A 20,769-nucleotide genomic window follows, 5' to 3' on the forward strand; every position below is an offset into this window, starting at 1 on the left:
ATGCTCAAAATTCTCCAAGCCAGGCTTCAGCAATACATGAACCGTGAGCTTCCTGATGTTCAAGCTGGTTTTAGAAAAGGCAGAGGAACCAGAGATCAAATTTCCAACATCTGCTGGATCATGGAAAAATCAAGAGAGTTCCAGAAAAACATCTATTTCTGCTTTATTGACTATGCCAAAGCCTTTGACTGTGTGGATCACAATAAACTGTGGAAAATTCTGAAAGAGATGGGAATACCAGACCACCTAACCTGCCTCTTGAGAAACCTGTATGCAGGTCAGGAAGCAACAGTTAGAACTGGACATGGAACAACAGACTGGTTCCAAATAGGAAAAGGAGACCATCAAAGCTGTATGTTGTCACCCTGCTTATTTAACTTATATGCAGAGTACATCATGAGAAACACTGAGTTGGAAGAAACACAAGCTGGAATCAAGATTGCCAGGAGAAATATCAATAACCTCAGATATGCAGATGACACCACCCTTATGGCAAAAAGTGAAGAGGAGCTAAAAAGCCTCTTGATGAAAGTGAAAGTGGAGAGTGAAAAAGTTGGCTTAAAGCTCAACATTCAGAAAACGAAGTTCATGGCATCTGGTCCCATCACTTCATGGCAAATAGATGGGGAAACAGTAGAAACAGTGTCAGACTTAGTTTTGGGGGGCTCCAAAATCACTGCAGATGGTGACTGCAGCCATGAAATTAAAAGATGCTTACTCCTTGGAAGAAAAGTTATGACCAACCTAGATAGCATATTCAAAAGCAGAGACATTACTTTGCTGACTAAGGTCCGTCTAGTCAAGGCTACTGTTTTTCCTATGGTCATCTATGGATGTGAGAGTTGGACTGTGAAGAAGGCTGAGTGCCGAAGAATTGATGCTTTTGAACTGTGGTGTTGGTGAAGACTCTTGAGAGTCCCTTGGACTGCAAGGAGATCCAACCAGTCCATTCTGAAGGAGATCAACCCTGGGATTTCTTTGGAGGGAATGATGCTGAAGCTGAAGCTCCAGTACTTTGGCCACCTCATGTGAAGAGTTGACTCATTGGAAAAGACTTTGATGCTGGGAGGGATTGGGGGCAGGAGGAGAAGGGGACGACTGAGGATGAGATGGCTGGATGGCATCACGGACTCGATGGCCGTGAGTCTGAGTGAACTCCGGGAGATGGTGATGGACAGGGAGGCCTGGCGTGCTGCGATTCATGGGGTCGCAAAGAGTCGGACACGACTGAGCAACTGAACTGAACTGAACTGAACTGAAAATGGGCCAAAGAACTAAGCTGACAGTTCTCCAAAGAAGACATACAGGTGGCTAACAAACACATGAAAAGATGCTCAACATCACTCATTTTCAGAGAAATGCAAATCAAAACCATAACGAGGTACCATCTCACACCAGTCATAATGACTGCTATCAAAAGGATTACAAGCAATAAATGCTGGAGAGGGTGTGGAGAAAAGGGAACCCTCTTACACTATTGGTGGGAATGCAGACTAGTACAGCCACTATGGAGAAAAGTGTGGATATTCATTAAAAAACTGGAAATAGAACTGCCATATGACTCAGCAATCCCACTGCTGGCATGCACACCAAGGAAACCAGAATTGAAACATACGCGTGTAACCCAATGTTCATAACAGCACTGTTTATAATAGCCAGGACATGGAAGCAACCTAGATGTCCATCAGCAGATGAATGGATAGGAAAGCTGCATACACAATGGAATATTACTCAGCCATTAAAAAGAATACATTTGAATCAGTTCTAATGAGGTGGATGAAACTGGAGCCTATTATACCGAGTGAAGTAAGACAGAAAGAAAAACACCAATACAGTATACTAATGCATATATATGGAATTTAGAAAGATGGTAACAATAACCCTGTATGCGAGACAGAAAAAGTGACACATGTATAGAACAGTCTTTTGGACTCTGTGGGAGAGGGAGAGGGTGGGATGATCTGAAAGAATAGAAGCGAAATATGTATATTATCATATGTGAAGCAGATGGCCAGTCCAGGTTCCATGCATGAGACAGGGTGTTGAGGGCTGGTGCACTAGGATGACCCAGAGAGATGGGATGGGGAGGCAGGTGGGAGGGGGATTGTGGATGCGAAACACATGTAGACCCATGGCTGATTCATGCCAATGAATGGCAAAACCGCTACAATATTGTAAACTAATTAGCCTCCAATTAAAATAATACACTAAAAAAAAATTGCCTCTTTTATCCCACCAAACCATCTAAATTGCTCCCCATTCCCCCAAAGAGGTGGCAGGTTGGGGCTTTGTGATGTCAAGGCTCACCAATGGCCACCATTATCTGGGGAAGTGACTTGCTGACTTCAAAAAGCATAAAGGTGTGGCCCCCTGGGGAGGGCTATATATAGGGGTTCTCAGGGGCTCTGGAGCATACTACTGTGAGTCTTTAAAATGGCAAATGACAGCTCCAAGTGGAGCAAGGGCAAGTGTATTCATTGCATTCTCACAGCCTGAAGACAGGGGTTTCAGACAGGAAACTAGAAAACTGAGGAGGGATACGTGAACACTGAGAAAGAGAGTGGCATGGAAGTTTTCTGGTAGGTGGCCCAGAAGTAAATGGTCCTCAAGTTGCTTTAAGACCACCTTGTAGGAGGAAATTGGAATGATCCTCATTTCCACAGACACTTAAATACAGCCTAATTATCAAGGAGGGATTTTAGGCAAGATATTAAAGATTAGATAATGGTGAAAGGTGAGAGAAAACAGCCTGAATCCTGTGCCTGTGAAGGCCAGTTTGGAGGAGAAACACTAACCGTGCCTTATGATACATCAGTGCGGAGTTAGAGAGATGAAGATGGCAGAGGAGTTTTGCAGGCTCATAAGGGGCATTTAAAATGTCACTTTTACCCCACAAAACCTTCTGAATTTCTCCCCATCCTCCCCTAGAGGTGTCAGGATGGGGTGGTGATGTCAATGCACACTCAGGGACACCATTGGCTGAGGAAGAGACATGCTGACCTCACAAAGCATAAGGGTGTGGCCCCCTGGGAAGCGGTATATATAGGGATGCTCAGGGGCTCTGGAGCAGACCACTGCCAGTCTTCAAAATGGCAAAAGACAGCGCCAAGTGGAGCAAGGCAAGTGTGTTCAATACATTCTCACAGCCTGAAGACAGGTGTTTCAGACTAGAAACTAGAAAACTGAGGAGAGTTACGTGAACACTGAGAAAAGGAGGTGGAATGGAAGTTTTCTGCTATGTTGCCCAGAATTAAATGGCCTTCAAGGTGCTTTAAGACCACCTTGTAGGAGGAAAGTGGAATGATCCTCATTTCTGCAGATGCTTAAATACAACCTAATTATCAGCGATGGATTCTGGCAAAGATATTAAAGACTATATAATGGTGAAAGTTTACAGAGAACAGAATGAAAGCCTGACTACTGTGACTGTGAAGCCAGGTATGGAGGAGAAACACTAACCCTGCCATATGTCAAACTGTGGAGTTAGAGAGATGAAGATGGCAGGTGAGTTTCGCAGTCTCATAAGGGGCATTTAAAATGCCCCTTTTATCCCACCAAACCATCTGAATTTATCACCATCCTCCCCTAGAGGTGTCAGGATGAGGCTTTGTGATGTCAAGCCTAACCCAGGGCCACCATTGGCTGGACGAAATAACTTGCTGACGTCATAAAGAATAAGGGCCTGGCTCCATGGGGAGGGGTATATATAGGGGTTCTCAGGGGCTCTTGAGCAGACCACTGCGAGTCTTCAAAATGGCAAAAGACAGCTCCAAGTGCAGCAAGGGCAAGCTTATTCAGTGCATTCTCACAGCCTGAAGACAGGGGTTTCAGCCTGGAAACGAGAAAACTGAGGCAATCTACGTGAACACTGAGAAAAGGAGGTGGGATGGAAGTTTTCTGGTAGGTGGCCCAGAATTCAATGGTCTTCAAGGAGATTTAAAACTACCTTGTAGGAGGAAGGTGGAATGATCCTCATTTCTACAGACACTTAAATGCAGCCTAATTATCAAGGTGGCATTTGAGGCAAGATATTAAAAACTAGATAATGATGAAAGGTGAGTGAGAACAGAATGAAAGCCTGAATACTGTGGCTGTGAAGCCAGGTTTGAGGAGACACACTATCCCTGCCATGTGACACATCAATGTGAATTTAGAGACATTAGGATGGCTGGTTTTTCATGCTCATAAGGGGCATGCAATGCCTCTTTTATCCCACCAAATCATCTGAATTTCTCCCCATCCTCCCCTAGAGGTATCAGGATGAGACTGTGTGATATGAAGACTCACCCAGTGTGACTTTGAGCTGGGGAATTGATTTGCTGACCTCATAAAGCAGAAAGGTGTGGCCCCCTGGGTGGGGTTATATATAGGGGTGCTGACAGGCTCTGGAGCAAACCACTGCAAGTCTTTAAAATGGCAAAAGACAGCTCCAAGTGGAGCAAGGGTAAGTGTATTCAGAGCATTCTCACAGCCTAAAGATGAGGGTTTCAGACTGGAAACCAGAAAACTGAGGCAAGCTACCTGAACACTGAGAAAAGGAGGTGGGATGCAAGTTTTCTGGTAGGTGACCCAGCATTAAATGGTCTTCAAGTTGCTTTAAGACTGCCTTGTAGGAGGAAAGTGGAATGATTCCCATTTCCACAGACACTTAAATACAGCCTAATTATCAAGGAGGGATTTTATGTGAGATATTAAAAACTAGATAATGGTGAAAGGTGAGAGAGAACAGAATGGAAGCCTGAATGCTGAGGAGACACACTACCCCTGCCATATGACACATCAGTGTGGAGTTAGAGAGATGAGGATGGCAGGTGGGTTTCGAGTACTCATAAGGGGTATGTAAAATGCCTCTTTTATCCCCCCAAACCATGTGAATTTCTCCCCATTCTCCCCTAGAGGTGTCAGGATGAGGCTGTGTGATGATAAGGCTCACCCAGGGCCACAATGAACTGGGGTAGTGACTTGCTGACTTCATAAAGCGTAAGGGTGTGGCTGCCTGGGGAGGTGTATATATTTGGGTGCTCAGGGGCTCTGGAGCAGACCACTACGAGTCTTCAAAATGGCAAAAGACAGCTCCAAGTGGAGCAAGGGCAAGTGTATTCAGATCATTCTCACAGCCTGAAGACGAGGGTTTCAGACTGGAAACTAGAAAACTGAGGCAAGCTACCTGAACACTGAGAAAAGAAGGTGGGATGCAAGTTTTCTGGTAGGTGACCCAGCATTAAATGGTCTTCAAGTTGCTTTAAGACCACCTTGTAGGAAGAAAGTGGAATGATCCTCATTTCCACAGACACTTAAATACAGCATAATTATCAAAACATGAATTTTGGGGGTGCCACATTCAGACAAAAGCTGTATTTGTGTGTATGTGTGTGTGTAGTTGAGTTGATTTCTGCTTTCACTTGTTACCTCATGAACTGTAAGGCTAGCCATGTACCAGTACTAGTTGTATAACAGTACTTCTCTATGTAAGTATGTAGGTATCCACATGTTTTAAAATCTTGTAAGTACAGCCTTCATGCTCATTCTTTTTCAGAAACGTTCTGCCTCTTATTATGTGTTTTTTTCCACATATGTTTTAGAATTAGCTTATTTCCCACACCAAACATATTAGTATTCTTACTGAAATCTTATCATAATTATAGAATAATTTGGGGACAATTGATATCTGTATAAAATATTTTCATCTTCCCCAAAGAGATATCTTTCCATTTCATCATGCATTTCATTGCATTTTTTTCAGTAGCATTTCAGAATTTTCTTCAAATAGCTATTGCATATTTGTTCTTAAATATATTCTTAATATTTATCTGTTTGTAGCTATTATAAATGGTGTCTTCCTTTATAAATGTAATTACTTGTTAGTATTTAGGAACACTGTTTTACATATTATTATTTTTATCCAGCCATCTAGGTCAATTCTTTTAAAATACAGCTTTCCCTGGATATCTGTGGGAGATTGGTTCTAGGACACCCCTGCCAACCATCAGATACCAAAATCCACAGACGTTCAAGTCCCTTAAATAAGTAGCATAGCATTTTAGTGTTTGCATATAAACTCCCATATACTTTAAATCATCTCTAAATTTCTTACGAACCTAATACAATGTAAAAGATATGCAAATAGTTGCCAAGACATGGTAAATTTGCAGTTTGACTTTTGGAACTTTCTGGAGTTTTTTTTTTTAATATATATTTTTAATGAATGAATCCTTGGATGTGAAACACATGGATAGGAAAGGCTAACTGTATAGAGTACTTTTCTCTTGGAGGCTCCAGTTACACAATTGTGTCATCAGGAAACAATGTTGCCTCTATTGCTCTATGATTTGAAAATAAACTTTAAAAAACCTTGGAACGATTTTAGATTTACAAGAAAGCAAAGATATTTTCCTTATACCAGAAAGTTCCCAAATATCACCCATATTGTTATAAACTAGAGTGCCTACATTATTTCTAAGATTTTTCCTACTAAGATTTTCTTAATTTTTCCCTAATATCCTTTTTCTGTTCTAGGAACCCATCCTGGATCCCACATTGCATGTAGTTGCCATGCCTTTCATGTTCCTCTTGGATGTGACAATTTCACACACTTCTCTTATTTTTTATGACCTTGATACTACTGAGGAATACTATCATGTATTTTATAAAATGTTCCCCAATTTGGATTTGTCTGATGATTTTCTTATTAGGTTGGGACTATGGATTTGGGGGGAAAGGTTCCCTTGTAGCTCAGCTGGTAAAGAATCCACTTGCAATGAAGGAGACCTGGGTTCGATCCCTGAGTGGGAAGATCCCCTAGAGAAGGGAAAGGCTACCCACTCCAGTATTCTGGCCTAGAAAATTCCATGGACAGTATAGTCCATGGTGTTTTGAAGAGTCGGACATGACTGAGCAACTTTCACTTTCACTGTCACTTCATGGATTTTGGGGGAAGACTGCAGAGGTGGAATGTCCTTTTAACCATGTGATATGATCAGCAAGCTTTATCACTGGTAAAGCTGATCTTTACCACCTGGTTGAAGTAGTGTTTGTCAGGTTATTCCACTGTCAAGTTACTCTGTTTCTTCCTCTCCATATTGTTGTATTTTTTGAAAGGAATTCACTACGTGTAACTCACTCTTCAGGAATAGGGATGTACACTCCACCTCCCTGAGAGCCGAATTACCTATGTCAACTATCTGAAATTCTTCTGCATGGGAAATTGGTCTGTTGTCTCACATGTATTCAATCATTTATTTATATCAGTATGGCCCATAGATATTCATTTTATACTTTGGGATATAATCCCAAAAGATGACTTACTTAATTTATTATATTGCTCATCTTGTTACAGTTTTTGGCCATTGGAAGCTCATTCGTGTCTTCTTTGACATAACCTCATTACTCTGGGGCTTTTTTTAAAAATTATATTTTTAGCATTCCTTATAGAAGAGTTCCCTCAGACTCCTCTTCTATATTTCCTCCCTGAGCCCTACAATCACTAATTTCTCCAAGAAGCCTGGTTCCTTTCATTGGAAATTTAGTATTGGGAACCAAGATCTGTGCTTATTTCTTTCATTATTTGCGAGTATCATTTCTCTTAGACCCTTTCAGCTAACCAGACAAAGAAATATACATATGTATGAATATTCATGTGCCATCTATGAAACTGTTCAAGTATGCATGTGTAACAGTATCAGGATTGTTAACCTATACTTCTATGAGAAAAAACACTACCAACTAGATTTCAGTGGTTTTATCTTTTGCTTTCAGTCTTGCAAAATCTATTCATTTCCAAAGTTACTTAATTCAGCGGATCTTAGTGAGGTGGTTTCATACATTTGTAATATAATTTGATTGGTCAAATTCTGCATTCCATTCTTGATGTCAAAATGTTTTTTTTTAATATGTATACATTGATTCACTTTGTTTGCTGTAAGATTCTATGGGTTTTGACAAATATATAGTGCCATGTATTTACCATAACATCATACAGAATAGCTTCACTGCTCTAAAACATCTATGCCTAGAGAAGGAAATGGCAGCCCACTCCAGGAGTCTTGCCTGGGAAATCCCAGGGAGAGAGGAGCCTGTTGGGCTACAGTCCATGGGGTCTCAAGGACTCAGACACAATTTAGCAACTGACCACAGTCATTTTGAGAAACAGTATAGTCCACACAAAACATATCAGCGGCTCCTAGTTTCTGACCTCTGCTTTAATATCTTTCTTTCGCACTTGGCTCTCTTCTCCGCAGGGACACATGCCCTGGGCTCTGTTCTGCTCAGCCCAGGGTCTGGGTTCAACAAATAGAATAATGAGAATAGAAGATGGATCCACCCTTCCAATAGAACATCAGGTTCAGAAAGTATACACTGGTAAGGAGATGGCATTTTGTCACTCCCCACCTCTCTTCGCTTGCCTGCTGAAAATGTCCCCATTTCCCTTTAAGCCCTACTTCCAGTTGGCCCTGCAAACCTCTTTTCACAATGGCCACATGGGACCTTTATGACATCAGCAAGGGCCCAGCCCTTCCTGGTCCTCAGTCTCCAGGTGCCAGGACAGACCAGTGCACCAGGAGCCATTTCCTCTTGCTTCAGGAGAGCTCCAGGCTAAGGTCCTCTGCTGAGGACACTTTCTAATTTGGCAGAATCTACCAGAGCATGCCCAAGACTGGTTTGAGGTCATGTTGCTCTGGCTTTTATTCGTTGTGCTGATATATGTGACAGTGAAGTTGGCAGCAGAGAGTGGCGAGAGTAATGTGCAGAGTCCTCCTGCCCATTAGGGTGGTTCCTTTGGCTCTCTGGGAAAGAAAAAGAAAAAAGGCTTCCCCAGAAAAAGACTATATGTTTGACACCTTAATCCTGCTTGAGATGGACCTTGTGAAATGTGTGTCCAGGATGTGGAATCGGAAACTACTAACCAGTGTTAACCTCAACCCTGCCAATGTCAAGGTTCCTGCAGACGCACAGAATAACCTTACAGTATATGAGCTCTGGGGCAATGAAGACTCCAATTGAGTGGATTTGTGTGTCAGTGTAGGAGAGGAATTATTGAAGGTTGACATACTGTATCCAGACTAATAGAACTATTGTGATGCAAAAGAAAAATCCTCTGATATTTTTAATTTGCTCTGCAGTTTTTCCTTTCCCAGAATGTTGTACAATTGGCTGAATGCAGTATATAACCTATTCCAGACTAGCTTACTTTACTTCATAGCATTCATTCAGGTTTCATCCATTTCTTTTTGTGATTTGATAGCTTGTTTCTTTTTATTCTTGAGTAATATTCCGTTATGTTGATGTACCGTTGTTTGTTTATCCATACATCTATTAAAGGACACTTTGGTTACTTCCAATTTGTGTGTGTGTGAGAGAAAGAGTATGAATTAAGCTGTTATAAAATTCATGTGCATGTTTATATGTGGGCTTTAGCTATCAAATCATTTGGTGAACTAACTAGGAGGGCAATTGTTAGATCATGTGGTATGACAATATTTAGCTCTGTAAGAGATTGCTTCCAAAGTGACTCTATCATTTTGTAAAACCACTAACAACGAATGAGAGTTCCTATTGTCCCTCATCTTTGTCAGATTTTTGTATTTGACCCTTCCGATAAGTGTGTAGTGGTATCTCATTGCTCTAATTTCACCAGTCTACTCTAAAAGGTGATCTTATTTCCATATTTCCATTGGAACATTTCCATTGCGTTTTATTACCATGAATTCTTCAGGTGTTTTATCTTTAATCTGAGGTTTAAATAGATCTTCTGCTCAGCAAAACGTCTGCTGCTGTTTATGTGATCAGTGCTTACTTTGCTTAATTAGTCCTCCAATAATATTTTCATGAAGGACTCATTACTTGAAACTATGTAGATTGTAAAAAATTTATTTTTAATTGAGCAACACTGACATTTTCTTTTCCTGAGTATTGCTTTGTCCAGTATTGTTTAGTGGCTCTACACAAAAGTTTAAGTTCAGCATGAACTTCTCCCCCTTATTTTTGGTTTGTTTTGATTATCTTATATACCTACTAGATGTTAACCAAATAGATATTAATACCAGTTGCAGATATAGTGGCATATTTATCATGATGTTTTATTACAACCATTTATATATTTTATCAGAATCTTGACTTTATTATGTTTCTTCTTTGTTTTGTTTTTAAAAACACATGCTCATTCTTCAAGTTTTGAATAGTCTGTGCCTCTTCTCCATTGAGATTCCAGTGAATCCATTTATATAATGTTAGAAAGAGAGAACAATCATAAAATATGTTGGTATAGTCATTGAAGAAAATATATTTTAAAAGGAACAGTAACTAAACTATTTGCTATTTGCTAACAAAATTAATTTTCTCCCAGGATATTTTGTAATTATGAAAGTCCAAATGCTCTTGCCTGTAGTCTATAAGCAGGGAAGAGAACTTAGCAAGCACCTGAATCAAACATCAATTTATAGAAAATCTAATGTTCGGTTTTAACTAGTTTAACTTAAAGTCTTCAGTATAGTTCAGTTATCAACGTTCTTGTTTTTCCTGTCAGTAAAGAGAATGTGCTAGTTCTCTTTGGGAAAAGACTATTTTACTAAATACTTTCCTATGCTTTTGATTTTCAAGAGAAGAGATACTTGTGTTCAAATGTCTGGTATGGTGCCTTAGGAATATTTTACTAATTAATATTACCATTAGTAAAATGTGCATTCTGATTAGTTTCCACCCTGATTTAAAGTGACTTATGATAAAAGACATATCAGTTAAGTATGTTTTGGATTGACCTGTACATGCTGCTCTATTTAAAATGGATAACCTAAAACACTATAGCACAGGGAACTCTGCTGAATACTCTGTAAGAACCTAAATGGGAAAAGAATTTGGAAAAGAATATATATATGTACAATTCAATCACTTTGCTGTACACTAGAAGTTAACAAAACATTTCTAACCAATTATACTCCAATATAAAATTAAGCATTAAAAAAAATAAACTTTTGTAGAAGACAAAAATAGTGATATAAACTAAAAAACATTGTTCAGTACAGTTCAGTTGCTCAGTCACGTCCAACACTTTGTGACCCCATGGACTGCAGCACACCAGGCCTCCCTTTCCATGACCAATGCCCAGAGTTTACTCAAACCTATGTCCATTGAGTCGGTGATGCCATTGAACCATCTCATCCTCTGTAGTGCCCTTCTCATCCCGCCTTCAATCTTTCCCAACATCAGGGTGTTTTCAAATGAGTCAGCTCTTCACATCACATGGCCAAAGTATTGACATTGCAACTTCAGCATCAGTCCTTCCAATGAACATTCAAGACTGATTTCCTTTACCATGGATGGCTTAGTTCTCCTTGCTGTCCAAGGGACTCTGAGGAGTCTTCTCCAACAGCACAGTTCAAAGCATCAATTCTGTGGTGCTCAGCTTTCTTTATAGTCCAACTCTCGCATCCACTCATGACTACTGGAGAAACCATAGCTATGACTAGATGGACCTTTGTTGGCAAAGGAATGTCTCTGCATTTTAATATGCTGTCTAGATTGGTCAAAACTTTTCTTCCAAGGAACAAGCGTCTTTTAATTTCATGGCTGCAGTCACCATCTGCATGATTTTGACACCGAAAAACATAAAATATATCACTGTTTCCACTGTTTCCCCATCTATTTGCCATGAAGTGATGGGACCAGGTGACATGATCTAAGTTTTCTGAATGTTGAGTTTTAAGTCAACTTTTTCACTCTGCTCTTTCACTTTCATCAAGAAGCTCTTTAGTTCTTCTTCAGTTTCTGCCATAAGTGTGGTGTTATCTGCATATTTGAGGTTATTGATATTTCTCCCAGAAATCTTAATTCTAGCTTACTCTTCATCCAGTCTAGCATTTCTCATGATGTACTCTGTATATAAGTTAAATAAGCAGGGTGACAATATACACCTTTGACGTACTCCTTTCCTGATTTGGAATCAGTCTGTAGTTCCATGACAGTTCTAACTGTTGCTTCTTGACCTGCATACAGATTTCTCAGGAGGCAGGTCAGATGATTTGGTATTCCCATCTCTTTAATAATTTTCCAGAGTTTGTTGTAATCCACACACTCAAAGGCTTTGGCATAATCAATAAAGCAAAAGTAGATGCTTTTCAGGAACTCTCTTGCTTTTTTGATGATCCAAGATATGTTGTCAATTTGATCTCTGGTTCCTCTGCACTTTCTATATGCAGCCTTGAACATCTGGAAGTTCACAATTCATGTACTGTAGAAGCCTGGCTTGGAGAATTTTGCCTGGAGCCAGTGTGAGGAATCCCACCCCTGACAAGGTCATGAGGGAGGAAGCTGACATACGCAAGGCCGTGATCAGACTTCAGGAGTTCCCCCTGGCATTTCCTGAGCATCCACCCCCCAAAATAAAAATCTGCCGGCCCTTGTACTCTGCTTTTCCACTTTTCTGATATTCTCTGGAAAAAAGTCAACTCAGGGCTTTAGTCTTCTGCATTTGAAAGGGATGTTTCAGTTAACCCCCTCTGATTGCTCTCTAGCTTGCCTAACAGGTTCCTTGGGCCTCTTACAGCTTGTGAATTGCTTGCAGCCCCCAACCGCCAGAGGCACAAAGCTTAAAAGCATCTTAAAGATACAGAGCCTTTTCTAAAGGGTTAAAAATTATATTGGTGGAGGGTTTTCACTGTTGACTCAATGATTGCCGCCAGGCCTCCATATTCTTTATCTTTTAGGCACCTGGGAAGATGTTAATCAATGTAAATGGGATATGGAAAATGATATAGAGTAGTTGTGATGTTAGCAACACTAGACTTTTGAGTTAATTGCTTTTTCTTTATTATAAATCACTGTACTCCTTTCACTTGATATAAACTGCTGTATCCTTGCTATGTAAGAATATAACTTTATTTAGTGCTTTCTGAGAGTGGCACCAGACTTTGGGAAGATCAACACAAATAAGTCTTCTGGTTGACAAACCCTTATCAGAAAAAAGGCTGTAAAATGTTAATTGGCCCTTTTGCTGGAAGATGATGTAAATTACCTAAGACTTGTGTAATACAATTAGGTATGCAGAGAGAAAAGCCTGGTTTCCATAAGAGTCTGGACTGCTAACGCTGCATAACTTTGTTACCCATTGATCTCCATGTTTTATCAAAAGTATAAAAGGCCTTCTGAACAATAAAGGACTGGACCAGTTTCTCGGACTAGTCTCTCGGCCTGGTTTCTTGGGAATCTGGCTCCCCCCGTGTCTCTCTCTCTTTCCTCTTTTCCCTTTCTCTCCCTCTGCCTCTTGACTTAATTTCAGGCTGAATTTCCACCTGGGGCGCGGAGGCTCGCCAAGTCTACTTACTTGCCCTGGCTGTTAAGACCCGCGCAAAAGGGAGCCTAAGGCGAGGCATCCTTAGATATTCAAGCGAGCACCAGTGGCCCAACGTAGATGGTGCAAATTCCTTGTCTGGAATTTTATTGGTCTTCCGTGTAATCCAAGCTATTCAGCCCTCTTTCTCCACTTAATCTTCCTACTACACTATTTCTTCCTAATCTAATCTTATATTAATAAATAAATAAGTCTTTCCTCACTGACTCCGTCCACCCTTCGAATTCCCTGGATCCACCGGGGCTGGACCCCGGCAGAATTTGGAGCATTACTTTTCTAGCATGTGAGATGAGTGCAACTGTGTGGTAGTTGAGCATTCTTTGGCATTGCCTCTCTTTGGGATTGGAATGAAAACTGAACTTTTCCAGTCCTGAGGCCACTGCTGAGTTTCCAAATTTGCTAGCATATTGAGTGAAACACTTTCACAGCATCATCTTTTAGGATTTGAAATAGTGCAACTGGAATCTCATCACCTCCACCAGCTTTGCTGACAGAGATGCTTCCTTAGGCCCACTTGACTTCACATTCCAGGATGTCTGGCTCTAGGTGAGTGATCTTACCATCATGATTATCTGGGTCATGAAGATCCTGTTTGTATAGTCCTTCTGTGTATTCTTGCTACCTCTTCTTAATATCTTCTGCTTCTGTTAGGTCCAAAAATGCTATGGACCTAACAGAAACAACATTGAGAATGGGGCAAAAGATTATTGTACTTCGCAGTACAATCATCAGCTTTATCAGTATAAATATTAGTTATTTTTTGAAATGGAAGTAAATTAACTCAGCATTGCTCTTTCAGATGAAGGCATATAAATACATATACATATACAGATACAGATACAAACATATAAAGGCAATCCTGTCAATCATTCAGCTCCTTTTATGTTGTTCCATTATAATAGAATGTGTATTTGTTATCTTTCTTACTATAGTGGTGTCATTTGCTTTCATACATCTGATGTTTTTAAGCACCTACTATGGGTCAGTGTTTTTCAGGTACTGGACGTATAGTGGTAAAAAAAAAAGATATCCATTTCCTCATGGATTTTATACTTTATTCCCAAATTAGGTAGAGATATCTGGTCCCATAGATGGGGAAACAGTGGAAACAGTGTCAGACTTTATTTTGGGGGGCTCCAAAATCACTGCAGATGGTGATTGCAGCCATGAAAATAAAAGATACTTACTCCTTGGAAGGAAAGTTATGACCGCCCTAGATAGCACATTAAAAAGCAGAGATATTACTTTGCCAACAAAGGTCCATCTATTCAAGGCTATGTTTTTTCCAGTGCTCATGTATGGATGTGAGTGTTGGACTATAAAGAAAGCTGAGCACCAAATAATTGATGCTTTTTAATGGTGGTGCTGGAGAAGACTCTTGCAAGTCCCTTGGACTGCAAGGAGATCCAATCTGTCCATCCTAAAGGAGACCAGTCCTGGGTGTTCATTGGAAAGACTGATGCTGAGGCTGAAACTCCAATACTTTGGCCACCTCATGCGAAGAGTTGACTCATTGGAAAAGACCCTGATGCTGGGAGGGATTGGGGGCAGGAGGAGAAGGGGACGACCGAGGATGAGATGGCTGGATGGCATCACTGACTCGATGGACATGAGTTTGAGTAAGCTCTGGGAGTTTGTGATGGACAGGGAGGCCTCGCAAAGAGTCAGACATGACTGAGCGACTGAACTGAACTGAACTGATACAATAAGCAAGGAAGCAAAATATATCATATAATCACTAAAGGCTACAGAGAAAAAAAACAGGGAGAGAGAGAGAAAGAACTCAATTAACTAAAGATACATGGAAACAGAAAAAACACTTACTTGTTCTAAGTTTTTAATTTTTGTCACTAATATAGGAAATCTGAGACAGTGTGGAACTGACATTGAGAAAGTCATGCCCTGAATTATATCTTGTTATTAGTCAATGTAGTGTTTAAAGCAGACATGGTGAGATTTTAGCCACATCCTCAAAGGATACATGCTTTTATATATTTTAAATACAATCTTCTTTTTTAACTTGAAGTATAGTCCATGGGGTTGCAAAGAAGTGGACATGACTGAGCGAATAAGCACAGCACATAGTTGGTTTACAATGTGGTTGGTTTTTTGCCTTTTTTCTGTTTTTTTTTTTTTTTAACTTTTTATATGCAATGTTTACCATGTTATTGAAGACAGATTTCTCTTCCCTGATGGCTATCTCTTGGTAGAATTCTAATAAGCTTGAGGTTAGAAACAAAGACTTTCCTGGGATGCATGTGTTCTTCTTTGGCACATTTCTTATTGGATGTTTTAAGTGATAGAAAAATAGCACAGCAATCTTTTGAAAATGGCAATATATCTTATTCGGGATTCACTCTGGAACTTCATGAAAGAAGCCTATTTTATCACTGTTAATTTTGCATGCCAAAAAGCTTATATCATTATTAATTTCTCTGGATTATATCCTTCAATTCTTAACTGAACTGCGTCTATCAGTTTGGCAATTTTTCAGTAGAAAATAAGGTCCTAAGTGAATAAGACACCAAGAAAAAGGTGAGGTTGGAGATAGTTTTGACTATAGGTGTAGGCCTAAGATTCAAGATATTCCATAGTATTTCAAAAACATGTGAGAGATACTAGTTTTGGAAGGACAAGCCTTGTGTACTTTTTAAGATTGTCCTGTGTTGGCTCATTTCTTGCTACTGTGCAGTGAAAGTGAAAGTGTTAGTCACTCAGTTGTGTCTGACTATTTATGACCCCATGGACTGTAGGCTACCAGACTCCTCTGTCCATGGAATTCTCCAGGCAAGAATACTGGAATGTGTTGTCATTTCCTTCTCCAGGGGATCTTCCAAAGACAGGGATCAAACATGGCTTTCCTGCACTGCAGGCAGGCTCTTTACCCACTGAGCCACCAGGGAAACTCTTGCAATGCAGAAGGATCATTCTAATTTCATCCCTGGGAAAAAAAAAAAAGAATGAAAGATAAGAAAAAGCTCATTTCTTCAGTCGCCAGAATGTGAGACAACTTTAACAAAGCTTGACCTTTAAAGGCTAGCTCCATTATTCGCACTGAGACTTTTATTGAAGACCAAATTTCAGCTACCGAAGTTGACTACAGCCTTGTATGGTATAAACATCTGACTTATTGAGAGTTAAGAGATATACAGGGCACATTTATCTAATCACTTTGTTAATATTTTCCTACTTTGTTATTATGAAATATTTCACAAGGACAATTGTGAAACAAAATCATAAAATAAAATAAGAATGGGGGTGGACTTCACCATAGACAGGGAAATGGTTGGCAACACCATCCTTGTAGGCTGAATAGGTTTTCAGGACCTATTATTTCCATTGGCCTGTTCAAAACATGCACAACAAGCTCTTCTAATCAAAGATTTACAGATTCCCTGCCATAAACCTAGAAGTCCCTACCACAATTGGCCCAATAGACTGGGTATGCCACCCATGTGACACTAGATCTTCACAGAGTTGGACCCTGCAAAAGGACCCCTGGAACTCCTGGCCCTGTAGCTGTAGAGATTTATTTACCTTTAAATAATGTGACCCCAAATTTTATAAAATTGTAGTTTTTAATCTCACTTTTTAAAATTGCTTTTCATTATGATAGGACTTTAAAGTATTGCACATTTCCCAAATGATTGGTGTATACACACTGCCTTAAGCCATGGTCCCTCTCTTGGCCGTCTGTCTTCTGTCATCTAGGGCTGCCCCAGCCCCTTGCTTTGAACTCCTTCCCTTAGGCTCTCAGAGCAACTAAGGAATAAGAGGAGTTCCCTAAGATCCCACTCTTGGGCCAAAGTGAATGAAGATGGGCTTAATGGTTATGTGTTCTGTGCAATTACACCAGGCCCTATTCTTGGGTGCTTGGAAGGGCCTCAATCATGATTTCATAATCTGTTGTGAACATCTTGAAAGTTTGAATCATTTTTGAATCATCTTGAAGCCCCATATTTTATTCTTTACTATATTCTGTCAATTATGTAGCCACTCCTGAGATCCAGCATCTGTTATAATTAGTCTGCTCAGTGAAGTGAAGTAAGGTGAAATGAAAGTCGCTCAGTCATGTCCGACTCTTTACAACCCCATGGACTGTCCATGGCATTCTCCAGGCCAGAATACTGGAATGGGCAGCCATTTCCTTCTACAGGGGATGCTTCCACGTCTGAGACTGGTGATCCTAGGTAAGTTGCCTGACTTTGTGTGCACCCACATACACTGATTAAACAAGTAAAAATCTTTAACCATTTGCTTTTGTGTGTTTGCAGCTAGAAAACTGGAACTATGGCATTTAATTAGGGAAGCATCCTGTCAAACTCTCTCTGTTTGGCATTGGAGCGCAAGATCTGAAAGATGGAAATCAAACCCTGACTTAAGCTTTGGTCTGGCAGCTGATAAGAATGTATGCTACACAATTTTAGCTGTTTAAGCTTCACTATCATACAGGTCTGTGATCTAGTCCTTACTATTTTTAAAGAAATGTATCGATGACTCTGCCTTTGAAATTTTTGTGCTTGGACTCTGAAGTGAGCTTAAGTAATGAATATATGTTAGATGGCTAATGGAAAATGCTCTCTTGAAAGTGAGGCAGTAGAATTGTGAATATTTCCCTTTTTTCATACGAAGTTTGACACAGGCTTGATCCTCATTTAGTGTTGGTGGATGAAAATAGCAAAAATTATGGACATGTATCTATTTGAGAAAGAAGGTCTGTTAACTGTAGCACTAAAAAGCAATTCATTATAACTGGGTACCAGCCAAAGCACAGCATCCTTTAAGATGTCACCATGGGTTGGTCTAGTAGAAAGTGAAACTGCAGTAGGCCACAGGACTTACTCATTAGAGCACTGAAAATCTTCCCACCACCAGTGAAAAAGGCAGCTCAAAGGGAAGCCACTACTAGATTTTTTTTCATATAGTTTGAATCTCTTTCCATTAAATCTTTAATCTCTCAAATCTAAGGAAAATAAATGAAAGATAAGGGCACAATAAAGGACAGAAACAGTATGGACCTAAAAGAAGCAGAAGATTATAAGAAGAGGTGACAAGAATACACAGAAGAATTATACAAGAAAGGCTTTAATGCCCCAGATAACCACAATGGTGTGATCACTCACCTATAGCCAGACAAAAGCAAAGTCACATGGGCCTGAGGAATCATCACTATGAACAAAGCTAGTGGAAGTGATGGGATTTCAGTTGAACTATTTCAAATCTGATAAGATGATGCTGTGAAAGTGTTTCACTCAATATTCTAGCAAATTTGGAAAACTCAGCAGTGGCCACAGGACTGGAAAATGTCAGTTTTAATTGCAATCCCGAAGAAAGGCAATGCCAAAGAATGTTCAGACACAATGGCACTCATCTCACACACTAGCAAAGAAATGCTCCAAATTCTCCAAGCTAGGCTTCAACAGTATGAGAACCAAGAAATTCCAGATGTTCAAGCTGGATTTAGAAAAGGCAGAGAACCATAGATTAAATTGCCAACATCCATTGAATCATAGAAAAAGCAAGAGAGTTCTAGAAAAACATCTACTTCTGCTTTCTTGGTTAGACTAAAGCCTTAGAGTGTGTGGATCACAACAAACTGTGGAACATACTTAAAGAGATGGGAATACCAGACCACCTTACCTGCCTCCTGAGAAATCTGCATGTGGGTCAAGAAGCAACAGTTAGAACTAGACATGGAACAGCAGGCCGGTTCTAAACTGGGAAAGGAGAACAACAAGTCTGTTTATGGTCACCCTCTTCATTTAACTTATATGCAGAGTACATTGAGGGAAATGGCAGGCTGGATGAAGCACAAGGTGGAATCGAGATTTCTGGAAGACTTACCAATAATCTCAGATATGCAGATGACGCCACCCTAATGGCAGAAAGTGAAGAACTATAGAGCTTCTTGATGAAAGGGAAAGAGAAGAGTGAAAAAGCTGGCTTAAAACTCAACATGCAAAAAGGAAGATCATGGCATCAGGTCCAATCATTTTTAGCAAATAGAGAAAGAAACAATGGAAATAGTATCAGGCTTTATTTTCTTGGGCTCCAAAATGACTGCAGATGGTGCATGCAGCCAGGAAAGTAAAAGACGCTTCTTGCTGAAAGAAAAGCTCTGACCAATCTTGACAGCATATGAAAAAGCAGAGACATTAATTTGCTGACAAAGGTCTTTCTAGTCGAAGCTGTGTTTTTTCCAATAGTCATGTATGTATGTGAGAATTGGATGGTAAAGAAAGCAGAGCACTGAAGAAATGATGCTTTTGAACTAGGGTATTGGAGAATATCCTTGACAGTCTCTTGAGTTCAAGGAGATGAAACCAGTCCATACTAAAGGAAATCATTCCTGAATATTCATTGAAAGAACTGATGCTGGATTTGAAGCTCCAATACTCTGGCCACCTGATGTGAAAAACTGACTCACTGGAAAAGACCCAAATGCCAGAAATTTTGATTGCAGGAAGCCAAGTTGATGACAGAAGATGAGTAGGTTGGATGGCATCAACGACTCGATGTACAGGAGTTTGAGCAACCTCTGAGAACTTGTGTTTGATAGGGAAGTCTGGCCTGCTGCAGTCCCCGGGGTCACACAGAGTCAGATAGGATTGAGAGACTAAAGTGAACTGAACACAGCAAAGATATGGAAGCACAGAGAGGTGAGGTAACTTGCCTAAGATCAGAGAGCTGAGAATGGGAAGCAAGTTGATGTCAGGCAACTTGCCTAAGGTCATAGAGCACTGAAGTGGGAGCACAGTGAGGTTAGCAAACTTGTCTAAGATCACACAGCTCAGATGTGGAAGCACAGAAAGGTCAGGCAACTTGCCTAAGATCAGAAAGGTCAGAAGTGGAACCACAGAGAGGTCAGGCAACTGGCTTAAATCACACAGCTCTTAAGTGGAAGCACACCTGGGTCAGGCAATTTGCCTAAGATTACACAGCTCAGAAGTGGAAGCACAGAGAAGTTGGCTACATGCCTAAGATCACCCAGCTCATAAGTGGAAGTGAGATGTCAGGCAACATGCCTAATATTGTTTGTTTTGATTTTACCTAATATCATTTGATTGTCTTATATACTTACTAGATGTTAACCAAATCTGTGTTACTACCAGTTGCAGTTGTACTTTTAACCTGAAGTTTTACTTACAAGCATATATGTATGTTATCAGAATCTTGACTTTATTATGTATGTTCTTTGTATGGTTTTGAGAAACTATGTGCTCATTACTCAAGGCTTTTAATTGTCAGATGGCTAGCACATTCTTCAGTACTACCCTTCTTGGGAATCGGGATGAGGATTGACCTTTGGCAGTCCTATGGCCACGGCTGCATCTTCCTTATTTGCTGACATATTGAATGCAGCACCATGAATGCATAATCTTTTGGGGAATTGCATAGTTCAACTGGAATTCCATCGCATCCTCTAG

The 20,769-nt window shown here is 40.2% G+C and overlaps 1 long non-coding RNA gene across 1 annotated transcript in view; it reads right to left on the minus strand.

The window, feature by feature from the left end:
* LOC120881416 overlaps positions 1–13,250 on the minus strand; it is a 14,077-nt gene extending 827 nt beyond the window's left edge. Inside the window, exons 1-2 of the long non-coding RNA XR_005725299.1 lie at positions 13,153–13,250; positions 6,594–6,597 (exon numbers count right to left, since the gene is read on the minus strand). This is a non-coding gene — a long non-coding RNA (uncharacterized LOC120881416). The remainder of the gene's footprint in view (positions 1–6,593; positions 6,598–13,152) is intronic.
* Positions 13,251–20,769: the final 7,519 nt, after the last annotated feature.

This window comes from Oryx dammah, unplaced genomic scaffold (genome assembly GCF_014754425.2).
Source record: "Oryx dammah isolate SB20612 unplaced genomic scaffold, SCBI_Odam_1.1 HiC_scaffold_23, whole genome shotgun sequence".
NCBI lineage: Eukaryota > Metazoa > Chordata > Mammalia > Artiodactyla > Bovidae > Oryx > Oryx dammah.